The 9,922-nt window shown below is 46.4% G+C and overlaps 1 protein-coding gene across 4 annotated transcripts in view; it reads right to left on the bottom strand.

Annotated features, from left to right (window-relative positions):
* The window catches only part of AKT3 (AKT serine/threonine kinase 3), a 167,090-nt gene extending 157,780 nt beyond the window's left edge, over positions 1–9,310 (bottom strand). For 2 of the 4 annotated variants that reach the window (XM_075412629.1, XM_075412632.1), the window contains exon 1: positions 8,855–9,101. The gene's annotated coding sequence lies outside the window, so the exon portion shown is untranslated. Of the gene's footprint in view, positions 1–5,759; positions 5,826–8,854; positions 9,102–9,177 lie in introns of those variants that run through there. The other 2 variants (XM_075412630.1, XM_075412631.1) reach the window with 2 other exon arrangements.
* Positions 9,311–9,922: the final 612 nt, after the last annotated feature.

A 9,922-nucleotide genomic window follows, 5' to 3' on the forward strand; every position in this document is an offset into this window, starting at 1 on the left:
AACGTTGCACAGCTGGCACAGAACTTAAATACTTCTTAGCAATCAATTCTGCCCTCCCAATGCGCTTCAGGTTTCAGCAGCTGGTATACAGTAATTTTTACAGTTTCCCTTATTGCTATAGGATGCACCTACAGAAATAAGGAAAATACGTACATGCAACAACTGAGGTTGAAGATATTTTGCATTCCAGCTGCTTCCTAGAGGGAAAAACTTGACTCATTTTTATATACGTTCCAGCAACTGGAGAACAGGTTGGATTGCTTTTTTTTCCCCCCACGTTATAAACAGAACTTGGAAGATACTTTTCCGACAGTATATTGTGTGTATTCTGCAGACAGTATCAGATAGTCGTGTATATGCATAATACATACAGGAACCCACTGTCTGCATGCTTTATGCTGCAGATGTAAAAATTTATTTCATCGCCATCAGTCGTGATGAAAACACCTGTATTTTCTGGATCTGGTAGAAAATAGTAAAACTTCTCCTTTCTTCTTTGGAAAGCTATTAAGCCACTTCTGTAGTGTTAGATGAAAAATTCAGCACACGCTTCTGAAGAGCTAGCATTACACCTCTAAGTTCCTAGCTGCAGAGGTTGCAAGGCATCTTTCTAAACAAAGATTAAGGAGAAACTATTACATGCACCAGAGTTCCAGAGCCCTCTGCCAAGGCTCACAGTTTTCCCAAGCTGTGGTGAAAACTAGCCAACACCTTCTCAGTTTTCATCTTGAGCTTCAAGAATAACAGCAATATAGAGAAAAACCAGCTCATTTCACAATACTACTATACGGGAACTACAAGACCAACCAGTAAAATGAGCAATGGATCGTTCGTTAGGACGACACCTTTTCCTCAACTTGTGTTTTTAAATTAAAGGAGGCTCTCATGCCCATCGTGGCAGTCAGGTACCTCCACAGACCCAGTGGATGGGGAGAAAGAAAGAAATCCCTTCCAAGCAGCAGGACTAAAAACAGTGGTTCAGGTCTACACTGCACAACCATTATGTGTAAGTGAATAATCATGGAGATTCATAAGAACAGACAACACTCCCTTGGAATCTGGGCATCCTCCCATTTCCCCCGTGACAAGAGACAGCTGAATAAAGAAGACAGTGCCCATAAATTCAGTGTAAATTGTATGATTCAGGTCTCTGTTGTAAGAACTTTCATAAACACAGGCTCCTACTTTCAACAATTTTGGATCTGAGAAAAAACAGATACTCTCACATTTACCAACTCCAGTTACCAGACAGAATACCAACAGAATCAGTTTTAGCGCTTCCAGAGACGATCTCTGTAACTTCTTGTAGCATTATCAGCTTAGTGATTCATCCAACCTCATTCTCTTAATATATAAGGGAACTACCATGTTCCCTTTTTACAAGTAATCATTTGTTTAATAAAATGTTTGGGGAAAAAAATAGCAAGTGAATCTTTCTGATTCACTTCACCTGACTCACTGAGATTCTCTGGTCCTCAACGTAAGCAGAGACAAATCTCATCATCTCTATCTCCTATACTATATATATACACATATAATATACTGTATATATGTTACTACTTCTCAGAAAGGTGACAGAAAAATTTTGTGCATGCACACACGAAGCACACGCTACACTACGAGAAAAAGTTGCTCTTGGTCATTCTCTCATGGTTTCCATCACACACACATTTATTTCCCTGCTTTGGGGGCTTTTTTTGTAGCAGATCAATCTTCTAAGAGGTTTTCTCAAATCTGAGTTTGAATCCTCCAAGACAACTGAGCAGACTATAACTGTCTCCAGTGCCAGTTGCAATCACAGAGCAAGGAATTCAAAAGATAAGGCTCTAAACTGAAAACAGAGTTGCCTTTAAGACTGGAAGCCGAGATCCAAGTTTTGTTTACATGAAAAATGCATGCATATCCTCTTCCCCTACCAGAGCTGTTATCTAAAAGTCCGGTCAAACAATTAGAGGATATATTGCACATCATCAAAAATTACACAAAAGACTGTTGCAGAACAGAGACTGCCACAAAACCTACTAAATCAAATTAGCCACTTTGCTAATGGAAGAATCACACTCTGTGGAGTGCTTTATCTAAAGAGCATAGAGTATTTATACAGGCTTTTACAAACTACCTATTTTGGAATTTTGGTTATACTTCAAACAGAGCAGAATGGTTCATGTCCCTTTTTATGGTCTCAGGAGGACTGACTGATTTAAATACTACCACTGCTTAAACTGAGAAAGAGGAACCTGCATGCAGATAGTATTTGTTCAATTTATTAGAGTCAACTAAAAAACACAAACAAACAAAAAAAACCAAACCGACACAAAACAAAACACGAACTGGTTTGACAAGACAAAGACATCAAAAAACCCAGATTATTAAAAGACAACAGCTCCTAAATTTATTAAATCGTAATCTTTATGTAGGCACAATCAAGACACTTAAGACACTCCTAAATACTTTGTAAGTAGAAATGTTCATATTTCACAAATTTTAAAACAAATGTAAAAATTCCAAAATCTCCATGATACGCACTGCAAATATTTTTTTAAACTATATTTTGTACTAAAAGCCTCAATGTCTTTAAGAACACTGGTATCAAAAATTTACTGCTAACAACTTTATTCCATAACCCTTGACTTGGAATTCATGGGTAACAGGAAAATAGCACTGCCTATACCTTGTGGCAAGGAGAAACAATGTACTCTGGAAAAGATAAATAGCTGTTCTTAAGACACGTTTATGTGTATGCTTTGTGCCTTAATATTTTCAGTGTTCTATTTTCACTTTCAGTACGTCAGAAAGCTGCACATAAGTAATACACACTCAGATAAGCCTAGTTAGGAAACCACAGGCACAGTGAATTGTTAATGAAGAAGTTAGATGTTTTATTTAGATTCTGCAACTGAATAAGTTTATCAGAAATGAAACCATCAGTCTGTATTTCTTTTCCTATTATAATGACAAAGCAAGTTATTTTAAGGGACAAAGGTATATTTAAAGTAAGGTGAACAAAGCCACTCTCGCCTTTGTTTACCAAGGTATAAAGGAAGTTTCTAAAAGTAACTAAATTGTTTCTTTGGAATCCCACGTGAAACATTAACAATCCATTGTTTTGCACTGTGTTTACTGACAAAAATACTTTAAATCCTTTTTGACCGACCCCTAATCACATAAAACAATAACTGCAAATCAGACAGAAGCAGAGTGATAAAACATATGAGAGTACAGGTCTGAAATCTAACCAAAGAATACATTTGAAGTAGAAAAGCCAAAGGGAGGGGCTGAAGTTACACATCAAAAAAAAAGTTATACAGACAATGAACTTGAGAGTTTTGAGATTTAAAGGAGGTCAAATCAAGGATTAGTTGATCTGAGTATCACAGCTATGGCAATGCTCTTCCACTTAACACTTCAAAATACATGTAATGCATTTAACTTGCTGAGGATTAATGTAGGAATACTAATTCTTGCCTTTTTAAGACAAAGTTCCTTTGCACTTGAAAAAAATAGTTTAGTAATGACTCAAACAACCAAACAAAATTAAACTCAAGTTCAATATTTTGAAAACAAACTAAAACTAGCTTTCTATGTCTAGAATACTCTGAAAAAGGCAATCTCTTTTTCAAAAGTTCAAAGAACCTAGAAATTCCTATTCATTCAGAGATATTTAAGATATCCTCAAGAGACACAAAATAAAGTTTCATTAAGCTCATATACTTAATTATTTGTTTGATAATGACTTTTCTGCAGCACAACATCATATTGTGTGTAAAACACCGAGCACACTGTTGCAGATAATAAAAACCAGAAATATGTGAAGCGCCATGACTAACAAGAAAAGGAAAGTACTGAGATAAAAATCTGTTCTCAAACTGTTAATATAAAAGATGGGAAAAGTTCAATGGCATGTTTACCAAGCTACCACGTAGCTTTTCTTTAAACTCTTATAGTAGGGTTTATTTATTTTCTGGATATTGAACAAATTAAATTCTGAACTGCCTTGCAACAATAGGGATGAGCTTTGTGATTCCTTCCTACAAAGCAACCAAACGTTACTGAACCTACTGTCAAATCCTGACACTGCAATATAACTAGAACGTAATGACTTCTAACCTAAAAACTTTGGATCTTCCTGTTCACCTACAGAAAGCATTATTCTCGTCAACTTGAGATCCAGACTTCCTAAGGACAGAAGGAATTCTCTACAACCTTAAATGAAGACTGTGTATTTTTCAAAGGTAAACTATTGCTTACACATATTCCAGGCTAGATGCAGAGCTCGCTAGATGAAAGTCTTTGGCAAATGTTGTACAAAAAGCCAGATCACATGAAACTCACGCATACAGCCTTAACCCTCTGTCTCAAAGTATATCAATTTAGAAAAAGAGATAATAATTTTAAGAAAATTTCGCAAGGCAAGCTGCACCAAGCATGTATCTCCAGAAGCACACTAAATGCCTAGGGAAAAAAAATTATGGTTTTTTTTGGTTGGTAGAAATCATTTTGCATGATTGCTGGACTCAACTGAGAAATACTGTATTAATTCTGTGGTGCTTAATCAGCTGTACAAGAAGTTTTTGACTGTCGGGCACTGCCATTCCCCACCTACAAACAGGCAGTGGTAAGACCTGCATCGACCTCAGCGAAGCTGAAGCAGGCTCTTCATCTCTGCTCCTGTTGTAGGAGGCACTCAAGTAACTTTACCACATAGACAATGCAGGGAAGTCTGACAAACCATGCTGTCAAGTCATTCAGACGTGCATACAAAATATGGAGGTCCCAGTTGCATTCTTAAGGGAATTTCAAAATCACTACTGTTCTTTAGTCAGGATATTACAGAGAGAAAGAAAAAAAAAAATCACAGGGCAACAACTTGTTCTTAATGCTGTATTTGATCAGTATGACTCACACCTAGACACACAGAAATACGGGGAAAAAGAGGATTGGTCAAGATGGACTTGACATGTATTAAGTTATTTAATCTAAACATAGTAAGTGTTGACACAAATAGTATCAAAAATCAAAGACACATTTAAAGTGATCAAAAGTAAGCATCTTCATATACACAAGACAAAAAAAGCTTACTCTCCTTGCCAGTAACATCCAATGATATTCAATCTCAAGGGGATTTTTTTGGAAGTATTAGCTGCGCCCCAGCGTCCTACTACACCTGAACAACACCTTTAAGTACTAAAGATGAAAAGAATCTGTTTGAAATCCATGTCATGCATCAAAACTACCTGAATGCCCATACTTAATGTTGATCTAGAGCTATGGGACAAGAACAAAATGCCAAATAATTGACTACCACGCCTTTGCATTTTCTGCAGTCTTATTATTTATTAGTGATTTGCCTAAATAAGCTTCATTTATAAATTCTTCTCTTCATATAGGTAGCCCAGAATGTTCTTCATACAATTAGTCAAGAGGAAAACATATAAAGCAAAACTTTAAAGGTTACTTTTTAGACTATGTAAAACACTAAAAGATAGCTTTCACATTCAACGTTTTATTACTTGCTACTAGTTTTTTTGTTTCTCTGGCTTTAACAGAGGTTTTTTTTAACACTTTGAATCAGCTTTTTCATTTACTATGTAACTTCTCTTTAGAGAAAAATCTTTTCTATACCACACCAACTTGTTGCAAAGAAAAGTAACTAATGCAACACATTCACCAAGGGGAACCTGCGATGCTGGGAAAGTCTCTTCCCTACAACTGAGAGGAAACACACTGGCTGACAAGAGCAATTCTCACCGAAAACACACCTTTCCTCACAAGCAACGCAAACTCCTGATGTACATGCTGTGCTGGGAAGTACGCCCCGCCCCCTCCACGGTATTCTTCTTAGGCATAGCCTAACAGAACGAGAATCCAAGATGACACAAATTAATCTAATATTCCAGAATAATTTTAAAGGGCACTCAAGTTGGCAATCTTCTCTTATACAAGACAGTATTGAAAAAAGTAAGTGGGTTGTAAATTTCATATAAACACTGAAACTAAAAGCAAGGGTTTAATGTTAAATGAAACTCACGGATGCACACACTTAACTATTCCCCTCTTTTCGATTTGTTACTGTACTGCATGTTTTGAACCGAATGTTTATGTTATTAGTCAGGAAAAAGAGAACAGAGGGCTTTTGGTACACACACAACTAACACACCTACAAAACATACAGTTACAGTAAAATGCATTAGTTTTAAAGTAAATCAATTCATTTATGCGTTAACCATATCAACATGGAGGTACGGTACAACAAAGTTTTGACTGGGTGTATTTCAGCGTCCTTCCACTCTCAATTAGTACTGTGCTCAAGCCATAGAAGATGCCAAAGCACATTGGGTCTCCATTGCAAAACTACAGGAAAGCTAGGCTACCAGGTCACCAAGTCCACCTCCCCTGTTCCATCAACAGCACCAAGTGAAACCACAGCCAAACACAATTATAAGAAACTGTACCTTCTTTATACTACAAACAGCACAGAGATTTCAAATGTTATTCTAACATGACCCGCTGTAGTAACTGTGTCACGCCTTCCAAAACAACTATTTCAAAGTTATTTAGCAAATGATGTTTCTGGGGTATGGAAACGATTATTCGATAGGTCTCTTTAAATTGGGAAAATGTGCACCCAGAAAGTGAAAGAACACTCAATCAGCCAGTGCTAGACAAACTCCAAGTAGTCTGAGGGATCTCCTAGTTATTCTGCAAACTTCAGGCACATGCTGTTTCAAACTGTAGTTGGAAATCAAGATATGGTTTCTGGTAACGTCTTGCAAACAGAAACGCAGGTTACAAAAACAGCAAAGCTCTAGTCAGTGATTTTGGGTCAAGCTTAAAAAACCCACCAAACTATTGTCCCTTTCATGAAGCATTTGTTTCAGTGTCAAAAAGTCAACATTTTCTAGTGCAAATTAATGCCATCCACTCCTTCAAACTCCACCTATTTCAGCCGGTCCCTGCCAAAACTCTCATCGACTTCCCACAGAACAGCAGCATTTTGCTGAACAACACATCATCTTCCTCCAAAACACAAAACAAATGAGGGAATAAGACACTGAAACACTGCCTTACATGAACCTATTTATGAAACTAAGGAGACTATCGGATTTGTTCAAACCTAGTTAGAGCAGGTAGGAATACACCACAGAATGACCTCTCCCCAACAAGTTGGTCTTGTTAACATCACCTGTGTGTGCACACACACCAGGCACCTACATTAGAGAAAAAATGAGTTACTCAAATATTACATGTAGCCTTCTAGGAAACAGAGACACTTTCTTATCTCTGAAGTTTTTCTTTAGCCCTTATTTGAACCTGACTTACTGGTTGCATCCAAGCAAAATATATCCACACGGACTATAATTAGCAATCCAATCCAATTAAAGATATTGGGGTCAACTCACAGGCTCCTGTCAAGAAAACAAACAGTCCTACAAACAGAATCCTCTCAAGCAGTACACTTACTTTAAAAGTCAATCTAAGCTTCCTTCCCTATCTCCTGTACCCTCTCCAAACCGCGGCGCAGGGCAGCCAGAACTGGCCTAGACAGAAGCTGGCAGAAACAAGAGATGGTGCTGAAGATGTTACTTGTCAGAAGTTTCGACCTACTGATTTGCACTCTGCTTGCCTTGAGATATAAAGGCCTCTACAGGCAAAACGTGGGGAACTGTTTGCCTACGAGCAAGGTTTCCATAAAACGTAAACACCAGGACACGAGACTGCCGTAAGTCTCCTCAGCACTGCAAGGAAGCTGGCAGTGCGGGTGTCAGGTACGTCACCATTTTCATAGCCAAACTCCCAAGCAGAGGCCAAGCGCATCCAGCCCGTGACACGTCTCCACAAAGACGACGCGACGCTGTGGACACATCCAAGCAGCCAGCCAACCAACAGCTACACCACAGGAAAAAAATCAGAATAAAGGTCAAGACAGATGAGGATGTTTACACCCTCTCAGCTGCGAGGAGATAGGACCTGGGTTTGTTTTTGACTCGTACACCTTTCCAACAACGCACGGCGGGAGGACGCGCAGCGATCGGATCCCTCCCCCCCACTCCAGGGCAGCGCCGCTCCAGCCCCGCAGCCGAGCCGCCCGCCAGCCCGCCGCCGCCCGACACACCGCAGCCAGCCGCAGCGCAGCCACACCGCCCGCAGGCCCCGCACCGAGCCGGGCCAGCCCCCGCACGCCCGGGGTGCCCGCACACAGGCCTGCTCGCCGACCTCCCTCCCTCCCCGGGCCGGACCCCGCCGGTAGCCCCTCACGGCCGGCCGCGCGCCAGCGCCGGCACGTGGGCCGCGGCCTCCGTGACTGCCGGGGCGGCGGGAAGGGGGGAGGGGGGATGGGGGGGAGGGCGGTTTGTTTACTCGCCGCCACCGCCGGCGCGAGCAGCCTCGTTCGAGCGAGGCGCTGCCCTCCCGCCGGCCGCGCCGCTATTCTTAGCGCGGGGGGCGCACGCGCGGGCGCGCGAAGTTCCCAGCGGCTGAAACCCCCTCACGGCCGCGAGCAGGGGGGTGGCGCGCGCGCCCGGCGGGGAGGGGCCGCCGCGTGGGAACCGCCGGCCCCGCGCCGGCAGCGCCCCCGGGCGCGCGCCCTGCCCTGCCCCTGCCCGCCCCGTTACATAACGTCCCCCCGCCCCGCCCTTCCCCACCTCAGCCCCGCGCCGCCGCGAGGGCACCGCGCCCCCTCCCCCCCGCCCCGCGCCGCTCGCGCCCCGCCGGCGGCAGCGCTAGGCCACGGGCGCCCCCGCCCCGCGCGCCCCGCCGCCCCCGGCCGCGCGCCGCCGCCCCGCATCCCCTCGCGCGCCGCCGCCCAAGCCCCCTCCCCCCCCTCCGCCGCCGCCCGGCCCCTCCCGCCCCGTACCTGCAGAGGCGGCGGCGCCGCGGGCGCTGCTGCGGAGCCGGAGGGCGGCGGCGGCTCCAGGGGGAGAAGGGGAGGGAGGGGGGGCGCCGCTGCCTCCTCCCCCGTCCCCCCGCCGGGCTCGGCGGTCCCTGGCGGCCGGTGTCTCCGCGGGGGCGGGAGGAGGCGGCTCCGGCCCCGGGGCGCTGGCGGGCGGGCGGCGGCGGCTACATGGGGCTGCGCGCCCCGCTACGCAGGGAGGCGCCCGGGCGGGCAGCGCGGCCGCGGCATCGATGCGCGGGGTCAGGAGGGCGGCGGCGGCGGCGGCTCCCCCCCGGCGCACTCACCCCGGAGCCGCCCGGGCCCCGCTCTCGGCTCCTCCCGCCGCCTCCGCCGGGCTCGTTATTGACTTTCAGGAAAACTCCCGACGTCACTGGCTCCCCCCGAGTGTCTCCCCCTCCGCGGCGGCGGCGGCGGCATCCCTAGCTCTCGCGAGAAGCGCGGCGGGGACGGGGCCGGGGAAGGGGAGGGGGGGGCCGCCAGACAGAGCGGGGGGAGCCAGACAGAGGGGGGCGGCTGAGGTGAGGGGGGAGGCGGGGGCCGGCGGCGGGAGGCGAGGCGAGGCAGCCCGCGGCGGGAGCGCAGCCCGGCGGGGCGGCGCGTCTCGGGAGCGGGAGGATGGGTGCAGGCAGCCGCGTCCGCCGGCGCCGCGCCTCCGTCTTTCCTTCAGGCCGGGGGTCCTGCCGGGGGCCGCGGGGCCGGCGCTGCCTCTGTCCCTCCCGGGCGCAGAAACCCGGCAGCCGCCGCCCCGCTTCCCGCTGCGGCACCACGTCCCCCGCCAGCGCCGCCTGCGCGCCCCCGGGGCTGATCGCCTTTGTCCCGCGCGCCCAGGGCGGCCCTCCGAGCCCTGCGGGCTCCCCGCGGCACCGCACCGCCGCCGCCCGCCCCTCAGCGCAGCGCTCGGGGGCCGCCATGCCGGCAGGTCCCCGCATGCTGGCGCGTCTCGGAGCGGCGCGGTGCGAGGGGCACGCGGGGGTTTCTGGCGGCTTCCAGCACGGCTGTTGGCGCTGCTTCGCCAGGGTGGAATTTATC

The sequence above is a fragment of the Opisthocomus hoazin genome, chromosome 2, assembly GCF_030867145.1.
Source record: "Opisthocomus hoazin isolate bOpiHoa1 chromosome 2, bOpiHoa1.hap1, whole genome shotgun sequence".
Taxonomy (NCBI): Eukaryota; Metazoa; Chordata; class Aves; order Opisthocomiformes; family Opisthocomidae; genus Opisthocomus; species Opisthocomus hoazin.